Source organism: Caretta caretta, chromosome 11 (assembly GCF_965140235.1).
Source record: "Caretta caretta isolate rCarCar2 chromosome 11, rCarCar1.hap1, whole genome shotgun sequence".
NCBI lineage: Eukaryota > Metazoa > Chordata > Testudines > Cheloniidae > Caretta > Caretta caretta.
In genome coordinates this window covers 78,103,294-78,125,552 of record NC_134216.1, presented here as the reverse complement: position 1 = coordinate 78,125,552, position 22,259 = coordinate 78,103,294, and the positions used below count along the sequence as shown (strand labels likewise).

At 52.2% G+C, this 22,259-nt stretch overlaps 1 protein-coding gene across 5 annotated transcripts in view; it reads left to right on the top strand.

Moving 5' to 3' along the window:
- Positions 1-22,259, top strand: part of COL18A1 (collagen type XVIII alpha 1 chain) — a 247,174-nt gene that overhangs the window by 150,556 nt on the left and 74,359 nt on the right. The gene's annotated exons all lie outside the window — the stretch shown is intronic.

Below are 22,259 nucleotides of genomic sequence, written 5' to 3'. Positions count from 1 at the left end.
GCTTGCCTATCATGGCTTCGGGAAGATGGTGCAATGCTGGGATGGGGCACCGTACATCCCTGGTGCTCAGGGTCTCTTCACAGGCTGTGGGCAAAGCCGTGAACACGGTCTTCCAGTTTCCTTCCCTCCCTGGTCCCTGCTTCCTTCAAGGCATTGCACGTGCACCAAGCCTTCTACTGATTTGCTCAGCCAGGAGCACGGACCCATCCCTCTGTCATTCTGGGGCTGTTATCCTCACTAGCGCAGGCTTGTCTCTGGGTCCTGAGGATCGATGCACAGTATCGATGCCCTACCTCTGAGCTGGGGGCATTCCCACCTTCCCTGTCTCTGCGGGTCCCCTGCGCACTGCACCACCTGGTCTGAATGAAGTTCCTTCCAAAGGTTGCTCTCTCTGTCTATCTCTCGCAGTGCACTAGCGAAAGAGGAGAGTTCTGTGTCAGGTTCCCAGCCCTAAAAAGGTCTGAAATCAATACTAATCCTGCTAGCTCTTCAAAATACCGTATTAAAATGCCCCAGCTCTGGAGCTGGGCTCCCTCCCGCCACGTTCCCTGGCTGTGGGATTTGCAGGTGGTTAGAACTTGTCTGATAGCAGGTGTTCTGGGGGCGATGGAGAGTCCTTTCATCAATCCACTGTGTAAAGTGGACACTTCTAAAGTGTATAAAGTCGAGAATGTTGCATTTGCCCACAGATCTACTGGCCCTTCCCCCTTGTGTGTATGCAGTGCGGGGGAGGGTGGGGGGGGGCAACATGGGCCGCATCTAGAATTCAGACCTTGCAGGAGCGGCACTGGGGGCAGGGGGAGCACAGCCTGGGAGCTGGCACTGGGTGAAACTTAAAACAAATGAGTCCTGTCCCACTCGCTCCATCTAAGGCTTTGGGCAGATTTCTTAATCTAATTCTGTCTGGGTTCAGCTCTTTCAAATAAATATTGCCATCAATTCATCATTGCTTTCTGAGCAATCCAGGGCCCATTCCTATTGCACGAGGTTTTAGAAATACAGGGATTTTTGTTTCAGGAGATTAAAAATGAATGTCTCGCATCGCTAACCAGGTTCAGACCCTGTTGTTCCGGTATCTGGCTTGCACCTACTTCAGACGCTGCACCAAGGTACTGTTCCCACAGCCCAAGAGCACGGGCTTTTCACTCGCTCTGGAATTGCCTGGGCCATCTTTTCTGTGCGTTGACATCCCTGAGGCCAGAGAGAAGCCAGGAGGCAGAGGTTTTAATAGGGATGCCATGTCCCTTCTTTCAGCTCTTCCTTCCCCACAACCTGTGGTATTTGTTGAGCTCTCCCTGGGCTTGCCAGTGTTCTGCGCATTTAGTTAACAATTCCTTGGGCTATGCAGATAAGTCCTTGGCTGATGGCTTCCCACGCTGCTCTAGGTGGTGCTGCATCCTCGTGACATGTCCTGCTTCTGCTGAGCAGAGCTGTGCCTGGCACGGGGTGTGTGGCAGGACTTTTGTATTCTGCTGGACGGCCATAGCCTGGGCAGCTCTCCCATGCTGGAGCAGCCCCTGGGGGGCACGGATAGACGTTCTGTTCAGCAGTCACTCAGAGACTGTGTCGGATTTTTTTCTAATGTTCTTACATTAGTAAGGAGCAGATTCTTCCACCCTCCTCTCCCCCCGTGATGCCTTCCTTCCCAGTGGTCCCTTGCAGAAGAAGGGATCTCTCGTCGTCAGTGTTCCTCCAGTTTTTCCCATCCATGTGTGGAATGAATTTTATGTGCACCAATATGGAGGTGAGGTGTGACACATCACCTCCATATTGGTGCACGTAACAAAATCCAGGTGATGGGGGTGGGGCCGAGGGGTTCGGAGTGTGGGAGGTGGCTCAGGGCTGGGGCAGGGGGTTGGGGTGCAGGGAGGTGAGGGCTCTGGCTGGGGGTGCAGTCTCGGGGGTGGGGCTGGGGATGAGGGGTTTGGGGTGCAGGCTGCCCCAGGGCCACGGCAGGGAGAGAGGATTCTCCTCAGCTCCCTTTCCCCGCGGCAGCTCCGGGGCTGGGGCTGCGGGATCAATGCCTCTCCCCTGGCCGCAGCAGGTCCGGGGCTGGGGGAGAGGCATCTCTCCCTGCCCCGCCTGCGCGGTGCTTAATAGGCTGCCACGCGGCCATGCTGCTTAGAGAGCACTTAGCTTGTCATGAGTTCACAGACTCTAGGTTCAGAAGGAGCCATCGTGATTGTCTTGTCTGACCTCCTGGTTCGCACAGACCAGAGAACATCACAGAGACTCCAGGTGATGAAGAACCCAGGGCTCTGTGGAGGGAGTGCAGGACGCTGGCCCGCGTCATTGGGTGGCTCGACCGAGCCGGGGCAGAGAGTACTGAGCTGTGTAGCTCTACTTTCCAGAGCAGGGTGCTAAGTTCCTGGAAGCTATAGACCAAACTCTGCTGTGTTTCTCCTTCCCCTGTAGACGTTGTACGCTGTAGTGCAGGGGCCATGACCTCATCTGCACTAAGCTTTGCTTACCTTTCTTTTTGGAGACCCTAGGTGTTTCTCAGGACAGCTGAGTGAGCTCCTTTTGTTGTGGTTAATTATTTACACATCAGCAAATATTTGGTTCCCATTATTGGGGAAATAGGGACAGCGTTTTGTTTAGTGTAAGTCAACCCAAAAAAGCGTGTCTCTGTGCGTGCACACAGAATGTACAGGGGCTGGTCTCTAAAGGGCTGGAACCACCAATCAGAGCTGTGTCACTGATTGTGAACACACTTACACTCTCTGCATGCCTGCCCGGGAGTCCAAGAACTGCATCGTGCTTTCCCAAGTGTACGTGCATGGTCTAGCCTAGCTAGAAATAAAGTACACCAGGGCGCTTTCATCAATGTGTGAGCATGACTGTGATGTGGATATTTTTAGGAGACGTGGATCATCTTTTCGCTGTGCTTGGAACTGCTGATGTGTCCAGTTGGGTGTTTTTACCACAACACCAGTTAATCTGAACAGAGCATCTGACTATCCCAGACAGGTCTGGCCAGCTCTCTTGGAGTTGCAAGTGTGTGTAGGTTCCTTGTTCCCCTTATTTTTGTCATGTCTGTGGAGTTAGTTAAGTTCAATATAGCTCAATTGCAATGACTTTGAAGGCCCATTTTAAACAATGTAATTCTTTATGTTGGGGACTCCAATCAGCAAGTATAAAGTGTGCCCAGAATGCCTTGACGCAAACGGTCTGTTTGACCAGAGGGAAGGAGGAGCATGCAGCGACAATTGGATACTCTTATGGATGGAAGGATGGCTCCCTACTGGATTTGACCTTTCATTAATAACTGCCCCTGACACTGAAGAGTTACTGTTTTAGGCTGTCCCTCAAGGGTGCACATTCAATGTTCTCAGGAATGCTGTCGGTCATTCAACTCTTACGTACAAGGGCGTATTGGCCTGCACAGCTAAAAGTTCCCAGGCTAATAGTCCAAAAAAAGAAAAGCAAGCTGGGGAAGCTGTTGTTGGCTAGCTTGTGGAAATGGGGCCGTGAGCAGGGACAAAGCCAAGCAGCTGACTCACCCTTTCGTATTTAGGGAAAAGCTACTTAAAGAACATTCTCTGGATTTTCACTTTTCTTAGGGTGTTTAAAGGGCAATGGGGTACTTCTGTAGTTTGGGTTTTTGTTAACAGTTCAGCTGCTCGTGCTCCATGTTTCCCACCTGAAGTTAGAATTTGCTATGGCCTGGGAATTTCCCCAGGAGTGTATGGGGATACTGCAGAAAGAGAGGGGTTTGGACTTCTGTCTCCCTGCAGGGTACCTAACTTGTCCCATTCCTCCCCTTCTCTGGCCGTTCCATGCAGATGTGGGAGGCTGTATAAAGTCTGCCCCGTTTTGCTGTATTTTACATCACCCGGTGACCCAACCCACTAGTATGGGTTAATTTCTAAATTGCGTGATATTTAATTCGGTTCATTGTTTGTTTTCTTTCTCTAGTTTGCCAGGCTGGGGATCGGGGCTCTTTGAACCTGTGGAAGGCAGGAGTTCTTGAAACTGGAAACACCAGTGCTGGCCATAAGGCCTGACCAGGTAGCCCAGAAGATTTAGCTTTCACACTTTGATCCTTCCATCCCTCTGTGTGCCAGAGTGGCTCCGTTCGTGTGTCCAGGCACGGCCCTCCTGGGGAGGGGTCTCTCAGTTCACTGCCTTGAACCTGAGCAGTCCTGTGGGCCCTGGCTCGGGGAGCCACAAATCCTTTTCTTCCTCCACCACATGCAGTCTCACCCCAAGGCTCCTATAGCTGCGCAAGCAGGGAGTGCTGTGTGCCACGGGAGGGGCATGTCCTCCAAGAGGCCTGGAGAGGTCTAATTCCCGAGTGCGGCTAAGCCAGGGCGTGCCTGACGGCGGAGGAGCGGGTGAGAGCTCATCACTGCCAGGGTTCCTGCTGCGCTGTGGAGCTGCACTCTGCCCTGGAATTGCCTCTTCCTTTCTTTCGCCAGCCCCTGGTGCTGAGCTCTGGAAACGGAAGTGTCTGGCACTGGTATAGCACAGAGCCAGGGGCGTGGTTGGTGAGGCAGCCCTCCTGGGGCGTTCGGTTTTCTTCTTTCTTATGGCTTGGGAAAGTAGCAATGACTACAAATTTACATCTGAGTTTGAGAGCCAGCACATTGCCGCAGCGGTGAGCTGGTGAATGTCCTTCAGGCCCCTGGCAAAAGAATGAAGGGGACACTCCGATATGCTCTGCTCCTTTGTTTGTGCCTGGTGTCCACATGCAGGTGTTTGCCTCCTTTTCCATTGAAAGAGGGTTTGTCCACACCTCCCATGAGCTGTCCCGATGCGATTCAATCTGCATGAGTCTTTCTGACATAAATCAAAACCTGGTGGTTCCTTGGCAGGGTCAACAACAAGCTGTTTGTTCGGAGGGGTCGATATGCTCCATGTGACTCTCCACTAATCCTCAGCATCGAAGTTGGGTGTCAGGGTCTTGATGCGGTTCCATAGAGGGCTGCGGGATTTTAATCTTGTCTTTGGCGGGTTCTGCAGGTCATAGTGCAGCGGGATTCTTGGGTTTGCACTGACATGGTTAAGACAGCGAGATGTCTGAGCAGCTCTTCTCATCTCTGGAGGCTGGATGTGCAATAGTACCAGGAGCCAGTCGACTGGAGTTGATTTGGGCGTCCCTGACACTGTGTTCACAGCATTATTGAGTTGAGTGTCAAGGAGTTCAGTTTCCGCAAAAAGAAAAGGAGTACTTGTGGCACCGTAGAGACTAACCAAGGAGTTCAGTGTGACTGCCGTGAGACCCCACTGGCACACAATATTCAGCTGCAGAATATACCAAGGCAATTGTTGTGGTTTGTGGACTGGAGCCCCAGGATGTTCCAGCATTCAGTGACGCTCCAGTTTAGACCTACAAAGGTACTGTGCCCTGGGCTTGGAATCCTGTGGCCTGGCGAACCTTTGCGCCCCACTGGGACTCCCACAGGGTGTAACTTACCTGCCAGAGGGTCCTAGGAATTGGTTGTCTAGGAAAATCAATGAACTGGGGGTGAGAGAGTCCAGAGAACGTGCTTGAGCAGTGCCAACTCATGGTATTCAATCTCTTCCTTAAAGCCCCAGCTCCGGGAGTCAAGTGACTAGGTGAGACCTGATCTCTGCTCTCATTTAAAAAAAATAAAATAAGCTTCTAGCCCTTGCACTGGCAGAGTGGTCTGTAAAGGTGACCAGAGCATGCCCTGAGGGCTCAGAAGCTGGGAGACAAATGCAGAGAACCGAGTGTTTGTGGTTTTTATAAAAACGTCATGATTTTTAAGCCAACCTCCTGTTTTTTGAGCCCTGACTCCTGTTTTTTGCAGGACTGGGGTTGCCAGTAGTGCTGTATTTTACACTTCCTTCCATCCCATGTTGGTTCTCTGCTGCTGTGGGGCTTTGGTGTCCATGAAGAGCCCCGCGGTGTTGGATGACCTGTCTCATGCAGCACCGAGCTGCTTTGCCACCTTCGATGCAGTGGGTTGTGACTCCAGGTCACCGTGTTGCTGTTGATGTCGGGAATGGTTTGTCATTTTCTTCTCTTCAAAGCTGTTTCGTTTGCTGAGTGCTCAGGCCCTGCCACCTGGCGTCACTGCTTTGGGAGTATTTTTGGTTCTTTTCAATGGAGATTTGGGAAAGGTTTTAGGTGTATTTAAAGTGGGTTCAAACATTGCTCCACAAAGTAGCATGTCTCAACTCTCCTGGGCTTTTTGTAGGCACAAATATTTATCTTGATTGTATGATCAATAATTTCCAAAGGTTGATGGTTAGGATCAAAATGTACCGGATTGACGAACGGTCATTCCAGTCCTTGCAGAGCGCACAGCGAGTGTTTAACCCCTTATGTGTGTGTGCTTTAATGGAGAAGAAATGTCAACGTGTTTTACTGTAAACTGAGTGAAGCTCTGAAAGAGGTGTCTCCCCATCCTGACACCTGAACCTGGCATTTCAGCCCAGCTGATGGCTTCTGTTCAAAGAAACTTTGTGCCTTGGCCGAAAACTGCAGTGAGCAGAGAAAGCAGTTCTCGTTCCCTGTGGCTTATAACAGCTTGTCTTCTGGACTGCTCTCTTGTGGATGGTTGGGTGGCCCCTTAAAATCTAGTTGTTTGCCAAGAGTGAGGAAGTGACCTCCTTATTGTGGCTTCACACCTCTCAATAAAGCAGCAGCTGCCGTGTTTCTCAACGGAGGAACTTCGTTTATTTTAGACCCAATTTTATGAGCGCTCTGTTGGTGTCATTGTTTGCTGTTGTAAATTATTGATGCTGGAGATGCGGAGCCACGAAGCCGAGGTTGCAGGAGAGGTTGTGTGTGTTCATGACAAGGCCCCCACATCAGCTCAAGCTCCCCCTTCCCTTGTGCGACGTGAGAAGGGCAACTAAAATGAGCCGGGGGTCGGCTCTGCTTCCTTAGGAGGAGAGATTAAAAAGACTGGGGGGGTTCGGCTTGGAAAACAGACTCGGGGGGTGAGGAGATGACTGAGGTCTATAAACTCACGACCGGTGTATGGAGAAAGTGACCAAGGACATGCTCTTTACTCCTCATAACACAAGAACCAGGGATCACCAATGAAATTAATAGGCAGCAAGTTGAAAAACTAACAAAAGGCAGTATTGCTTCACACAACGCACAGTCAACCTGTGGAACTCCTTGCCAGAGGATGTTGTGAAGGCCAGAAGTATAACTGGGTTCAAAAAGGAGCTAGATAAGTTCCTGGAGGTTAGGTCCATCACTGGCTATTAGCCAGGATGGGCAGGGATGGTGTCCCTAGCCTCTGTTTGCCAGAAGCTGGGATTGGGTGACGGGATGGATCACTGGATGATGACCTGTTCTGTTCATTCCCTCTGGGGCACCTGGCATTGGCATTGGAAGACAGTAGGGCTAAAGCAGAGGTGGGCAAACTACAGCCCGTGGGCCACATCCGGCCCATGGGACCCTCCTGCCTGGCCCCTGAGCTCCTGGCCCGGGAGGCTCTCCCCTCGCTATCCCCTCTCCCCCGCACCTCAGCTCACTGCACCACCAGCACAATGCTCTGGGCGGGGGGGCTGCGAGCTCCTGGGGCAACGTGGCTGCAGAGCCCGGCCGGACCTGGTCTCTGGGCAGTGCGGGCAGGGAGCAGGGGGGTTTGGATAGAGGGCTGGGGAGTTCAGGGGGGTGGTCAGGAGCCAGGGGTGTGAATAGGGGTTGGGGCGGTCAGAGGGCTGGGGACAGGGGGATTGAATGGGGGCAGGGGTCCTGGGGGGGCAGTTAGGAAGGAGAAGGGGGGTTGGATGGGGCAGTCAGGGGCTGGGGTTCCGGGGGTGGTCAGGGGACAGGGAGAAGGGGTGGTCGGATGGGGCAGGGATCCAAGGGGGGCAGTCAGAAATGAGAGGAGGGGTTGGATGGGGTGGTGGGGGGCAGTCAGGGGCGGAAGGTCCAGGGGCGGTCAGAGGACAGGGAGCAGCGGGTGGTGGATAGGGCAGGAGTTCCTGGGGGGCCGTCTGGGAATGGGGGGGGTTGGATGGGGTAGAAGTCCCGGGGAGGGATGTCAGGGCGGTGAGAAGCAGGGGGGGGTTGGATAGGGGTCGGGGGCTGGGCCACGCCTGGCTGTTTGGGGAGGCACAGCCTCCCCTAACCGGCCCTCCGTACAATTTTGGAAATCCGATGTGGCCCTCAGGCCAAAAAGTTTGCCCGTCCCTGGGCTAGAGGGACTGTTGGTCTGACACAGTATGGCCCTTCTTATGTCTTGTGGAGTCCCTCCTTTTGGGTCCTGTTCATGCTCGATGGAGAGCTTGGAAAACAGGTGTAACACCCGAGGCTGCGTGAGAGCATGGGAAGGCTGCTGCTTTCAGGTAGGCAGTCACTCCACTACTGCTGTCGGATTCGTTCCTTTGCTAGGACATGAAAAGTGCCATATAAGGCCAAGTGTGGTCTCCACACGCAAATCTGTCTTAGCTCCGAGTACATGGGAATTTCACGTTTTTCTTCACACTCAGACTGCTACATTACTTCTTTACTTAATATTCCTAAGAACTCAAGGCTGCCTGTTTCTGATGCTCCGCGGGTCAGGAGGGATATTTGTGTGTACTGTATAATGCACATCTAAAGAGATCTGATTAAAACAAGGTGTGCTTTAAGAGGGAGAGGAAGAGCTGGCCGTGCTCGTGTGAAGCTTGCCCCAGTCCTGCAGTGAGATCAGTGTGTCACAGGGGCTGCTGAGGATCTGGGCCTTAGACGGCTATCAGGGAGCGCATTTCCTTTGAACCGTTTACATGGTTTCCTGCGGCTGTGCACCGAGCTGAGGGAGTTGATGTTGAGGTCAGCATCGCTTTGTGTAAGGTTCAGTCTCTGGTTACTGTTACATGCCAGTGTGATGCTCCAGGGTCCGGGTTCCAGAACCAACAGGGACATTTCACTACCATCGGCCAGAGGCGTTCAGGGAGCCGGAGTCGAGCCCCCAAACTCATGAGAGTGTTTTAAATTACAGACTTTTTGCAATCTGGTTTCTGAGCCTGTCGGTGGCAGTGTGGGAGTTGCGGCCACAAGGAGCTGTGGGAAGTGGAACATAACTCGGAGCAACTCTGAGACTGCTTTAACTTTCACTGGACACCAGGCAGGTCCCTGCATGGTCTCAGAATATAGGGAGTGTAAAGATGGCGGAGACCCCCCCGTCCTCTGTTTCTGCCCCATGCTCAAAATGGAGTAACTGGGAACCGGCCCCCGAGGGTTTACACTGGTGTAAAGTGTTGCAGAAGAGAGGAGTATCAGAACCAGTATTTTCCAAAGGCAGAACTGCTCTCACCTTGAGCTCTTACATGTGTAGGAGAAACTGCTGCATCCCTCAGCAGCTTCTAACCGCGTGCTTAACTCTTTCAGTTGCTCTTTTATTGGGTGAAAAGTTGTTTTGTTTTTTCTACTGTTGCTTTAGGGGATTTAAAGGATTGATAATTTACGCTTTGGCTTCCCGAGTGCTCTGCATGTGACAGACGTGGATCCCATAGGCTCAATAAGACTCTAGTTGTTTCAAAGACCATACAGCCTCCGGCATAGGTTTTATCAGCCTTCCTATGATATTGCGGGGAGTTTCAGCACCTTGAGGATTTGGAACAGCCACTGTTCCATTCATGGCACCAGCTCAGGGGCAAAATAATTGCATCGCATCCCAAATTTTCTGACATTCCTTTCTCGTCATGTCCTCAGCTGCAAACGGCTATAGGACAATACGCTGTTGTAGTCAGCAGCACGGGGGAATCTCTTGGTCAGCCCTAGAAGTGAACACAGCTCTCCTTGCAGTCTTTCTCTTTGAGTTCAGACACCCACCCTGCTGGCAAACCCCCTGTCTGCGTCCCCCTTCTTATCAGCCCCACTGGTACCACCCTAAACACACATTCACTTTCAGCTCTGCTCTGCTGCCCTGGTTTGGTGGGACGGAATTCGTAGGCTCTGTCTCTGCTTTGAAATACCTGCCCGGATTCATGGCCAGGGAATCCGGCTCTGGGGCGCGACGCGCTGCCCTTCAGAAGTCTGCAGGAGCAGAACCCAATGTGTGGGAGGGAGGAGCAGCCACAGGTTGCATTGTGGTGGCAGGATGTACCTGCACGGCAGCTGGCAGTGAGCCTGGCAGCGTGGGTGGACGGACACGTGCCAGTGGGGCTCGAGCTGGCATGCTACAAATAGCTGGGGGGGACGTTGCGGCTCAGGCAGAGACTTCCAACTAGCTCCTAGCGCTTGGACCCGTGGGACCGGGGCGTGGTCCTGAGAGCCCAAGCTGCAGCGTCCACACTGGTATTTTTACCACACTAGCTCAAGCAGAGCGAGCCCAAATCTGACTGTCCCAGTGCAGACATACCCTTCTGTGTGCTGAGTGCTCTTGCGAAAGTCCGGGGATTTCTTGCCTGGGATGTGGGGCAGACGCTAGGGAGGGAAAGTTGCTGGAACCAAACGATGGGAGATCAGGAGTTCGTATGGTTTTGAGCAATACCGATGGTAATCGCCGCATGAAAGGCCCTGGCTTTTTGTACAGCACCCAACGCCACAGGACCTTGACTGGTCCCCTGGGTGGTACTCAAGTGTCAGGGTTAACAAGGAGAATGCTGGTTACTGAAATACTTCTAAACTCTTTGAGATGAATCTTGATGGACTGTTTCAGGTAAGGAAAGTCTAACTTTTATGTTGACAGCTCTTTGCCGCATGTGCTCAGTGGGCCAGAAGCATGTTGAGAAACTGGAAACAAGGCACAAATTTGTAATGGGGAAAGTGATTAACCCTTGGAACAACTTACCATGGGATTGGTGGTGGGTTCTCCATCACTGGACATTTTTAAATCAAGACTGGATGTTTTCCTAAAAGAGATGCTCTCGTTCCAGGACAGCTATTGGACTTGAAGCAGTGGTTAATTCAGGGACCTGTGGCCTGTGTTATGTTGGAGGTCGGACTTGACTGAGTCCAGTTGTGGAAAAAAGCGATCTTGAGTGATCCCATTTAAAATAATAGTTTCTCACTTAAATACTTCCAGTACGTCCTGGAACCAAACCCATGTAATTCTCCCAAATGGACTCACTGACAAGCTATTTTGAGAGCAGGATGGTGTACGTACAATAGTCAAATTTGCCTCAAGTGCACTTAAAAAGCTGCCCCAAACCCTGCTCTACAGCCCCTTTGTAAACAGGGAGGAGTGGACGGATGTTAGGAGAGGCAATCCCACACCTTCACAGGGTGCTGTGGACATTGCCCACAGTCGCATCTAGCTCTATATTAGCGAGATCCATAGATTTTTGAAACGTGACCCCCTCCTTGCCTGTTCCCACAAGTATGTGATGCTTCCTGTCCAGAATGCCTGCATTGCTGTGGGCATCTTTGCCTGCTGTTGGGAGGTACCAGGTGGTGCAATCTGTTCAGTGTAGGGGCACGAGAGGCCCTTTGCTGTTTCTTGGGAAAGCAAAGTGCTCCGATTGTAGGTCTGCCTGCCTCCCTGTGTGCGGTGTGTTTATACCATAGAGTGAAAGATTCGCTCCGCCTGTTCTCCCAGAACCACTCCATGGTCCGATCGCAGGCACTGTATAGAACTGCACACAACAGCTGCTGAGATCAGATGGCTTAAATTTACATACTTGGAACGCGCTTTGTCTCTCTTGCTTACAATAAATGTTCCGTGCTTCAGCAGCCAGTAGAAGTAGGTGTTTTCTAGCCCAGTGCTTCTCAAGCTATCTGATGCGGGGGACTGGCAATATTTTTTTCCAATGTGCGCGCAGACCGGCAGCCGATGGCTCGTGGACCGGCACCGGTCCCCGGGCCACCACTTGGAGTAGCACGGCTCCAGGGAGTTCAGTTATCTGTGTCTTTTATAATAAACAAGTTGATAGATACCATCCACAGACCCATTTTTCTGGTGACCCTTATTTTAAGTTTGTTAAAAGATCATTTCTCTTTGAGATTATATGGGCAGTGGTGGCATGACAGACACAAATCCGGCATGACTGGCTTGTTTGTGAGGCAGGGAGTTCAGATGTGGTTAGTGTTTCTCTCAAGCAGCCCAGGGTTTCTCAGTGGTACTTTATTTTTGGTGTCAGGCAGATTATTTCTGGGCTGTAAAGGACATTCACCCCTCCTGCATTGTAGAGCCCTCCATGATGAGCATGATTCTCTGCAGCCTACCTCAAGGGGTGTGGAGAGAGGAGAGTGTCAAAGGCGCGGTTCCGGTGGAGTCTGGGATTGAGGACCTTAGAAATCTGCCTATCATGGTGGTGATCACGTGAGAGCTGCAGAAATGCAGCTCTTCCTCTGGTACGGGTGGAGCAGTGTACATCACCCTGGCTATGGACAGGTTGGTTCACCGAGCTCCCTGCCCACTGAGGAGGAGGGGGATGTGGAGCAGGATGACTTTCTCTGCACGTGTGCCCCTTCACTGCCACGTGTGTGAACTGGTGTGCTCCTGTCCTCTGGGGGTGCGGCTCTCCCTGAATGTCTGTGTTCTTCAACTGATTGCTGTTGCCTGGCTTTCCGTGTTCTGCCTCGGCTGATGGTAAGCTAGGCTCTTTGGGCATGGATCATCTGTGTGTGTGCGGTGTGGGGGGCCCTGATCCCTTCCTGGGGCTTTCTGTACTACAGTAATGCTGAGAATTACCAAATGCATGCACCCCCTCTGGCCAGATTCCTGGTTTGGTTAACTTTTTGTTACAGATAAACGTCCTGCAAGACACATTTGGTGTAATGAGTTTGTCAGGTCTGAAGTGAGAGTTATTTGCAAAGAGCTGAGACCCTTTGCGGGGGGGGGGGGGTGTCTCTGTGTCACAACCCTACAGTGACCAGAGGCGTTACAGTAATATCTCTCCTCTCTCAAACCCGTAATTCTTCTTTGAGTGGCTCTGCATGTTCCCATTTATGGGACCGGCACCACCTTGTGGTGCCTTACGGTAAAACCCCTCTTCTAGCAGTGTCCGCTAGAGCAGGGGTTCTCAAACTTCATTGCACTGCAACCCCCTTCTGACAACAGAAATTACTTCACGATCCCAGGAGGGGGGACCAAAGCCTAAGCCCACCTGAGCCCCATCATCTTGGGTGGGGGGCCAAAGCCCCACCGCTCAAGGGGGGGCGTACTGGGGGCAGAGCTGAAGCCCAAGGGCTTCAGCCCCAGTCAGGGGGCCTGTAACCTGAGCCCCACTGCCCAAGGCGGAAGCCCTCAGGCTTTGGCTTTAGCCCTGGGCGAGGGGGCTCGAGCTTTGGCTTAGGCCCTGGGCCCCAACAAGTCTCAGGCATCCCCTGGCAACCCCATTAAAAGGGGGTCGTGACCCACTTTGGGGTCCCAACCCACAGTTTGAGAACGGCTATGCTGGAGTACTCCTCCTTCCCCACCGCCATCCCCCACCAGCATCACGACGCACTGGGAGCGAGGCTATCAAGGGGCAGGAGCACCCTCCCCATCTCACTTCCTTCCAGCCGTGTGCTGTGACATATGGGAACTGCTCCAGGCTCTTTGGAGTTGGAGTTTTTTTCTGCTTAGAAATAGATAGTGTTAGCTCATTTCCATGTAGTTAGTGAATAAGGGTTTCTTCCAGTTCTGGGTTATGGAGGAACCAAAGAAACAGAAGAAGCTGGGATTTAAGTGGTGTGCTTCCTGTCCGGCTGTCTTCTCCACATCTGATGACCAAGTGCAGTGCCTCAAGTGTCTGGGGGAAGGGCAGTCCCCCTCCTGGATATTCAATTTGTCAAACTTTTCCTCCCAGAGCACGCAAGGACAGAGAGACTCTCTTGTAGATCCTCCTCCTAAAGGAAGCCATTGAGGTCAGACCCTCTGGACCTGGTCAGGACTCAAATCCTAGTCTAAGAGGCCAGTCTCTGCCCCTGTGGCTACCAGCAGCTCCAAGTGACTGAAGGGTTCCAAGAAGCTGCTACCCCTGTTGGGTCAGACTCATTTCCTGCATCTCCCTGAGTCAAATCCCTGAGGCTGCAAGTGTCCGAACTGAGAGCAGCGTGGTTGGGTCTAACTGCCCCGGTTCCGGAAGAGAGGTCGAGAGAGAGAGTTCAGGCATACGTATCTCATTCCTGCTAACTATCTGACCCCGACAGAATCTCTGCAGCTGCAGGACCAGGGCCTGTTCCAATTCCCGCTTCCAGATCCAGGAAGATGGAGTTGCTCAGTGCGTCAGAATCGGGGCGGTCAGTGCCTTCAGTTCCGCCAGTCACAGCACTGAAGGAAAAGAAGCGTAGAGACAAAATGGCCACTATTGACAGTGCTGGTTCCAGTGCATCTGCTGTCAGGTCTGTCCTAGTCTGACAATGGTTCCGAAGTGAAGATCCAGTCCGTCTTCCATAGCAAGGGATATGGCTTTATGGCTGACATTGGATCTGATGATGTCGTCCACGGATCCGCTGTCAGTTCCTGGGTCAGTTCTGCCTACGTTCCGGAGTGCTCTGTCACCGTGACAGCCTGGGCTCGCTTGCTGGCTCCAGTTGCTTCATTGGTGTTCCAGTGGGAAACACAGGATTTCCCAAAGGAGACGTATTTCCCTGGATCCGAGGTCATCTTCCTCATCCCCTGTTAGGAGGAGGAGGCCAGAAGATGCTGGTATGTTCCCCCAGACCACCCTATGATTCCTCCGCCTAGGTTTCCTCCGCTTACAGTTTTTCTACAAAGAGCTGGATCTCCATTCTTCCCTTCAGATCCTCTGTTATTACTGTTAGTTTATACTGGATACAAGGAGGGAGCTAGAGAAAGAACAGAGAAGACCAGCCTATGGTCCACCTTCCGCAGGCATGTCCCCAACCCCTAGTTGCTGGGGATACTGGCAGTCTGGGGGCCTGTGGCCTTACTGGGGGCCACCTCAGGAGTGTTTTAATTACCCTTCGAGTGGATGGAGAGGTAATGTTTTGCCTGCTAAGGATCTAGTGGTCCAGAGATCCATGGATCTGACTCCTCCTGATCCATCGGCATTACTGACTGTGAAGCCTGAATGTCCGAGGAGGTAGCTCCTCTCTGCTTGATCAGGAGCATCTGGAAATGGATTATGAGCCCAGTTCACCACTGGATGAATATATCAGGGTGGCTTTGGCCTTCTCTCCTCCCGAGGATGCTATGCTCGGCTATAACTTGGTGGATCTTATGGTGGCCACCTTCAAATCTTCCTGCAGTGCCTGTGGAAGAGACTTCTCACCCAGTGTTTGATATAATGTGACTGCTTCGAGGAGTAGACTATCTCTATCCATTTTGAATGGCTTGCTACAGCCAGCTAAATCCATGTGGACCGTGCCTGCTTCTTGCCAACCTGTATTTAGGAAAGCAGACAAGTTGTATCAGATACCCTCAGGGGTTTTCCTACTTGTACACCCACGCTGTCCCTAATTCACTGGTGGTGGTGGCTGCTGCCAGTAACAGGGCGAGGTCCAGACTATCACATTCCTTTCCAACTGATAAAGAGGGGGAAAGGATTGTCTCGCTCGGGAGAAAGGTGTTCTCTTCGGTCTTGGGCATTAAAGTGGCAAATTATCAGGCGGTCATGGCCCTTTGCTGATTTAATCTATGCGAAAAGATTACTTTATTTTTACAGGTCTTGCTGGATAAGAGAAGAAGGCTGGCGAATGCCATCCCAACGGAGGGCCAGAAGGTAGCCAGACATGCACCTAGAGCCTTGTTTTAGTGCTCGGGGCTCTGCCTCCAGTGCACTAGCATCTGCTGTGACCGTCAGGAGCCCGCAAGCCTGTTCCTTCTCCTGAGCTGTGGACACTAGAACTAAGCTGAGGACCTTCCTTTTGGGGAGGAGGGTCTTTTCAGCGAAAAGGTAGATGAATTGCTGGGATAACTGAAGGGTGTGGGATTGACAGCTCGCTCTCTGGGTTCCCTCCACTGCCTCTTTCCAATACAAGAGCTGTCCTATCTCCTTCGTGATCAGTCATGGGTTGGTTCACATCACTCAGTCTAAAGGACAAGTGTTTTCATATTTCAGTTTGCCAAAATAATTGCAAATACCTTCAATTTAGGGTGACTGGTCACCACTTCCAGTACAGGGTGCTCCATTTGGTCTTTTCAGAACACCCAAAGTTTTTACAAAAGGTTTCTCTGTGGTAACGGCTCATCTGAGGAATCAGGGTATTTTTGTATTTTTGTTTACTTCTGTTTAGACGACTGGCTCCTGAAGGCTACCCATTAAACCATATCAGCTTTGCAACCAATCTCTTTTCAGACCTCTGGCTCTTTCTCAATTCTCCAAAGTCGATCCTCTCCCCTTCACAAAGGATCCCCTGTATAGGCACCATGCTAGATTCTGTGGAAGGCAGAGTGTTTCTGCTAGAGGACAGATTTTTCAAGATGAGCCAGTGCCTGTGACAGATCTAGCAATGTAAACTTCATTGTGTGTCTCATGGGTCTTATGACAGCCACTACTGGCATGGTCCCATTTGCCCATCTAAGCATGAGCCCTTTGCAACACTGAATAGCTCAGGTCTACAGGCCAAGGCAGGACAGCCTTCAGTTATTGATCACTGTGCCTCAGAATCTCCTAGTCTCTCCAGACTGGTGGTCTTGAGGTGTACAGTTCAATCCTCCGGGTCCATCCTGCACAGTGACTTCAAACGCGACGTCACAGAGTTGGAGAGAGCATCTGAGTCATTTGACAGTTTGAGGGCACTGGTCCTTTCAGGAGAGATCCCTGCGTCTGGGTTGTGCAGGTGGTGATGGACAACACATCAGCGATGTATTACATCAACTCTTGTGTCCAGAGGGGAGAAGTCTGGGACTGGTGTATTTGTCATGACGTTTGTCCTGTGGCCCTGCATCTGGCTGGGGAGACAGCTCAACAGAGACAGCTCTCAGCTGCATGAATGATCCCTAAAGAATCAGTTGGTCCAAACTGTGTTCTCCAGCTGGGGTCGACCAATACTGGACCTGTTCAGACCAAGGGTCAACAGAAAGTGTCACCTCTCCTGCTGCAGAACCCTTCCTTGCACTGAGGGAAGGGCTTGATGTAAACATTTTCCCCCCTTCCTATTGATTCAGAGGTGATAAGGGAGATACGACAGGACAACACACGGATGATACTCATTGCCCTGGATTGGCCATGTCAGCAGTGATTTACTGATCTCCTTCAATTTCTGGTGGAGTTTTAATGAGTCCTTTCCTGTCCCAGCAGGATCGTTCATCTGAGCCCATGAGCTTACCTGAGGGTGTGGGCAATCAGATTCTGTCTCTGCCTGCTCTTGAACAGTCATGTTCTTCATCTGTGTGAGACATGCTAATTAACTCATGAAAACAATTGACTAGAAACTGTTACTATCTAAAGTAGTCCAGACATCAGACTTGCATAAAGGAATAACCTATTTCTCCCATCTCTGCTCCCGTTCCTTGTGTTCTGGAGTACCAATGTACTTGAAGCATCAGGGGTTCTCCAGCTCATTGTTAAAGGTTCATTTGGCAGCCGTCTTCACATATCTCACACTAGTTCAGGGGTGGGCAAACCACGGCCTGGAGCTGGCCCCTCAGGGCTTTGGATCCGACCCGCGGGACTGCCGCCCCTCTGTGGCCCCACGGACCCCGCACTGCTCCCGGAAGCGGCCAGCACCATGTCCCTGTGGCCCCGGGGGAGAAGGGGGGACAGAGGGCTCTGTGCACTGCCATTGCCTGTGGAACGGGGAATCACAGCCAATGGGAGCTTCGGGGGAGGTACCCATGGGCAAGGTCAGCGTGCGGAGCCCTCTGTCCCCCTCCCGCCCGGGGCCACAAGGATGTGGTGCCAGCCGCTTCCCTGTGTGCCGCGGGGCTAGGGCCGGCAGGGAGGAAGCCTGCCCTGGCCCCGGTGCGTGCCGCTACCACCCTGGAGCCACTCCAGGTAAGCGGCTCCGGGTAGGAGTCCCACCAACTCCCTGCCCTGAGCCCCCTGCCTGCACCCCAACCTCCTGCCGAACCCTGCATCCTCTCTGCACCCCAACCTCCTGCCTTGAGCTCCCTCCCGCACTCTGCATGCCTCCCTGCCCCCCAACTCCCTGCCCTGAGCCCCCTCCCTGCACCAAACCCCCTTCCCTGAGCCTCCTCCCGCACCCCGCACTCCCTCCAGCACCCCAACCCCCTTCCCTGAGCCTCCTCGTATACCCTACACCCTACTCTGCCCCAACCCCTTGCCCTGAGCCCCTTCCTGCATACCGCACCCCCTCCCACTTCCTGCACTCCCTCCTGCACCCCAACCCTACATTCATGGCCCTGCATGCAATTTCCCCACCCAGATGTGGCCCTCGGGCCAAAAAGTTTGCCCACCCCTGCTCTAGTTGATGGTAGATTGCTGTTTGGTCATTGTTCAGTTATGACGGGGTTATCAAATGTGTGTCCCTCTGTGAGAGAGCCTGTTCCTCCTTGGGATCTCAGTTTGTTGTTGGCCATGCTGGTGAATTCACCCTTTGAATCTTTGACTGTGTTTTCTTTCTACCATTTATCTGTCAAGACAGCTTTCATTATTGCCATCACATCAGCCAGTAGAATGAGTGAACTGAATGCCCGTATGACTGACCCACCTTGTGCTGCTTTTCATAAGGACAGGGTAGTTGTCAGTCCTGATCACAGAGTTTTAACTGAGATGGTGTCTGATTTCCGCATCAATCAGACAGTTAATTAGCTGGATTTTCCCCCTATGCCGCACTTTAAAAAGGGGGAATTGGTTCTACATATTTTGGATGATAGAAGAGTTCTCGCCCAGTACCTGGACAGAAGTAAGAGGTTTTCATAAATCACCTAGATTGTTCGTATCGTGCCAAGAACCGCATGGGGTATATGGGTTCTTCCCAGACTATTGCTCAGTGGATTAAACAATATATTGCTGAATGTTACACACTAGCAAAAGTGTCTGTACCTGCTGTGATTTGACCGCATTCTGCTAGATCTGTGGCTGCTTCCTTTGCCCGCCTTAGGCTGGTGCCAGTTGCTGAAAGCTGAAACTGGACTTGGGTGGACTTGCACCAAGTACTATGCTCTGGACTTGGCTTGCAGGGTGGCCACCATGTACAGCAAGATGGTGCTTCAGTCTATTCAGCCAGGACTCTGGGCCTGCCTCTGGGTTAGTTTTCAGCGCTGCTTATCCATCTGTCCCATCAGTGAGAACATGCCGAGCCCCTGGAAGAAGTAGTGAACACTACCTCTAACTGGAGTTATAGGAGATGGCTCTGCATAGTCACATTTCCCACCTGCCTTCCCCTCTCTGTCAGAGTCCTTGTCCGGTATCTCTGGCTTTGTGGGGGAAGGAACTGCAGTGGTGTCCCCACTGCCTTCCCCAGCCTCCTGCACCGCTCTGCCCCTTTGTTGCCTCGCCCTCTGTGCATCGTGATGCTGAGGGGTGGGGGTGGGTGGAGGCGCAGGGGCATTATAGCTGACATTGCTAGAAGAGGCTTTTACTGTAAGGGGGCACCGTACCCCTGAGTGGGAATATGCAGAGCCATCTCCCAGAACTCTGGTTAAAAGTTATTTGCTTTTGTATTGTGGTAGCGTCAAGTGGCCCCAGTCGAGGATCAAGATGCCCCCGTGCTAGGTGCTGTACATACAATGAAAAGACAAGACAGTCCCTGCCCTGGAGAGCCTAGAGTCTCTACATATAAGGCTTCGGGGAGTGATGGTCACAGCATTCTTTAGCGCAGCTGTTCATCAGAGGTCCCTTGTAACCCCAGTCTCACCTTCCACATAACAGCCCAGCTCAGCCATTCAGGCCAGGCTAGACTTACACTGCTATTGTGGGGACTGTGTCCTGCAGGAAGGGACAGACAGCTGGAGACACCTTGTGTCACAGAGCCAGCATTACGGTTGCTCTCGCCTTAGGAACTTGGAGGGGCAGTGAGGGTCAGCCAGGGGAATAGCAGGGATGTGGGGCCAAGCTCTGTGTAGAGGGCGGGTGGCTGTGGGACAGCTGTATAGGTGCCCAATGGGCTTCGCTTAAGGATCACAGTTTCACCCTAGGTTCCCTCCTCTCCCCTGCCACAAAAACAGTCACAGTTTCAAAACTGGGCCAAGCTGTTGTCATAGCTTGGAATGGGCCAAAGAAAAACACCTGAATCCACACACCCCCTAAGGCCTTCCTCCTGGAAGGATGAGTGCTCAGCACATTAACTCTTCGCTCTCGTGGATCCTGCAGTGCACACTATATGGCTGTGAGGGATACTGAGCTGTCTGAGAGATGTGGCCTACCTGCCGTCTGAGCGAGCCCGGGCTACCGGGACCCCAATATTCTCGTTCCCTGACTTCAGTGGAGCGACCAAGTTATTTTTCATTGAATAGTCTCAAAATCTTCCTAGAGGTTGAATGTATCGTGCTAACTAAGGACTGAAGCCTGCACACTTTCTGCCGTGTGCCCAGCTCATGAAATGCATCCAGAATCCCATCTGAAGTGGGGGATCAGCCAGTGCTCAGTCGTTGTGCCACGGGGTCTTTACAGCTCCTGGCCAGTGAGTCAGGGCACATTTCTGACTGTATCTTGCTCTGCTGTAACTGTAACCTGTGTACATTTGCACCTCTGCCACTTCTGGGTCCAGATTTTTGTTTAATCTGGCTGAAGAGGTTTTTGTTAATTTGGCAGGCGCTGGAGTGATCAAAGGAAGATGATGTGTGTTCAGAACAAAACAAGGAGCAGCTCTAATTGCAGGGTAATGGGGGGTCCTGAGTTTGAGTTCTTGCTCTCGGTAAACTGGGAGTTAAATGGCAGTGCAGTGTAGCTCACTGGCTCCAAGTTGGCACCAGCCCTAACAGTTGACATACGCTAGGAAAAATCTCGCGCCCAGTGTGTGGGCGCTGGGGAGAGGATGCACAGTGTTGCCAAAACAACAGGAATTTACTGCCGGTTGACTTGCACAGAGCCAGATGTTCAGCCAAGGCTGGTAGGAGAGACCCTTCTGGCTAGAAAACCCCAACGTGCCTTGAGAAGAATAAAAGGGCTTGTCGTCTTGTAATTAGCTCATCTGGAAGCTTTCAGACTCCAGACATGGAGTGTCAATCCAGGAGACTTTCCCATGCAGTGCTGGTGGGGCGGGAGGAGGACTTTTATTTCCGTTCTCACCGGCGGTCCCCATAGACGGGACTTGCTGTTGCTCCCCCAGGGGGCAGACACGCCCACTAGTTAAATAGGCCAAGGCCCCTCCAACACTCCTATCACCATGGATCTGTGGTGTGGCATACCCACAGGGCTTAAAGAAAATGCACATGGCTCTAACCAGATGTCACCTGTTTTCCCCATTGCCTGCAAAGTGTTAGGTTTGTACATGTGGATATTTCTTCAAGTCTCTGAGGATCTTGTACTCTCTCAGCAGTCTTCTGTCCTGTCCCTTCCTTCCACATCTTTGCTTCTTCCCACAACCTCCTGCATTTCTAACAAAGACTTTGTACTGAGTTGTCTGCCTTCAATGGATCAGTGTGGTGCTCTGTCAATTCATGCTGCTTCCTTTGCTGCCCCACCTCCATGGCTAAGATGCCTTCAAGCCCCTAAGCCTGACGTGACATTCTCTTGTAGGTGCAAAATTTGACTTACAAATATTTTGCTTTTGCAAAATATTGCAAACACCTACATCTTGCTGTTGACCCCATCATTGGAAATGTCTGCCTGTGTATCAGGGAGCAGATTCAGACTTTCCTCTCGGTCCACACCACCAAATCTCCGTATCTCATGGCTTGACTGCCGAAACCTCATCCCCTGCGAGTCCATTCAGAATACTGCCACTGCTTGCCCATTGCTCTATCTGCACCTGAGGCCTTCCACTGACTTCCTCTCCTCCCCTGTGCTGAGGAGCTTGTGCCTACCTGAAAGGTCCTTCACAAAGCATCTGACCTAGCCACTCCATTGCCAGCCAGTCCTGTGCCCCACCAGTGGTTCCAAGATGCAGAAGCCAGCAGGGACCATAATGGTCAAGACTGACCCCTTCTGTGGCATGGGGCCTAGAATTCCACAGCGTGAGTCTGTGCCAAGCCCAGTACCTGGGAGTGGGCTTGGACAGCTCTTTAAAATCCCTCCTTTGGGACTGAAAGGCTGTGAGAGCCGGAGAATCCTCCTGCGTGTCCTGAGAAGAGTGAGCCTGCACTTCCCCCTGTGGCATTGGGCATGCTGCCCTGTGTGCTGGGGGACCGTAGTCAAGATGGGGAAGCCTGTGCGTTATGTGGTGGCCCCCTGAACTGGGCTCAGGCTGTTGTTATCCTGGCCGGGTGTGCAATGGTTTCACTGACTTGACTTGACAAACGATTTTAGTTAAGCCGGTGCCGTGCTGTGGAGGCCAGGCCTGTGGGAGTTCTGCTGCCCTGGGATGCCGCTCTCCACTCTCCCAAGCACGCTGGTCTGTTCCTGGTGCTCTCTGCGGTGCAGTGAGATTCCCCAGGACTGTAGCC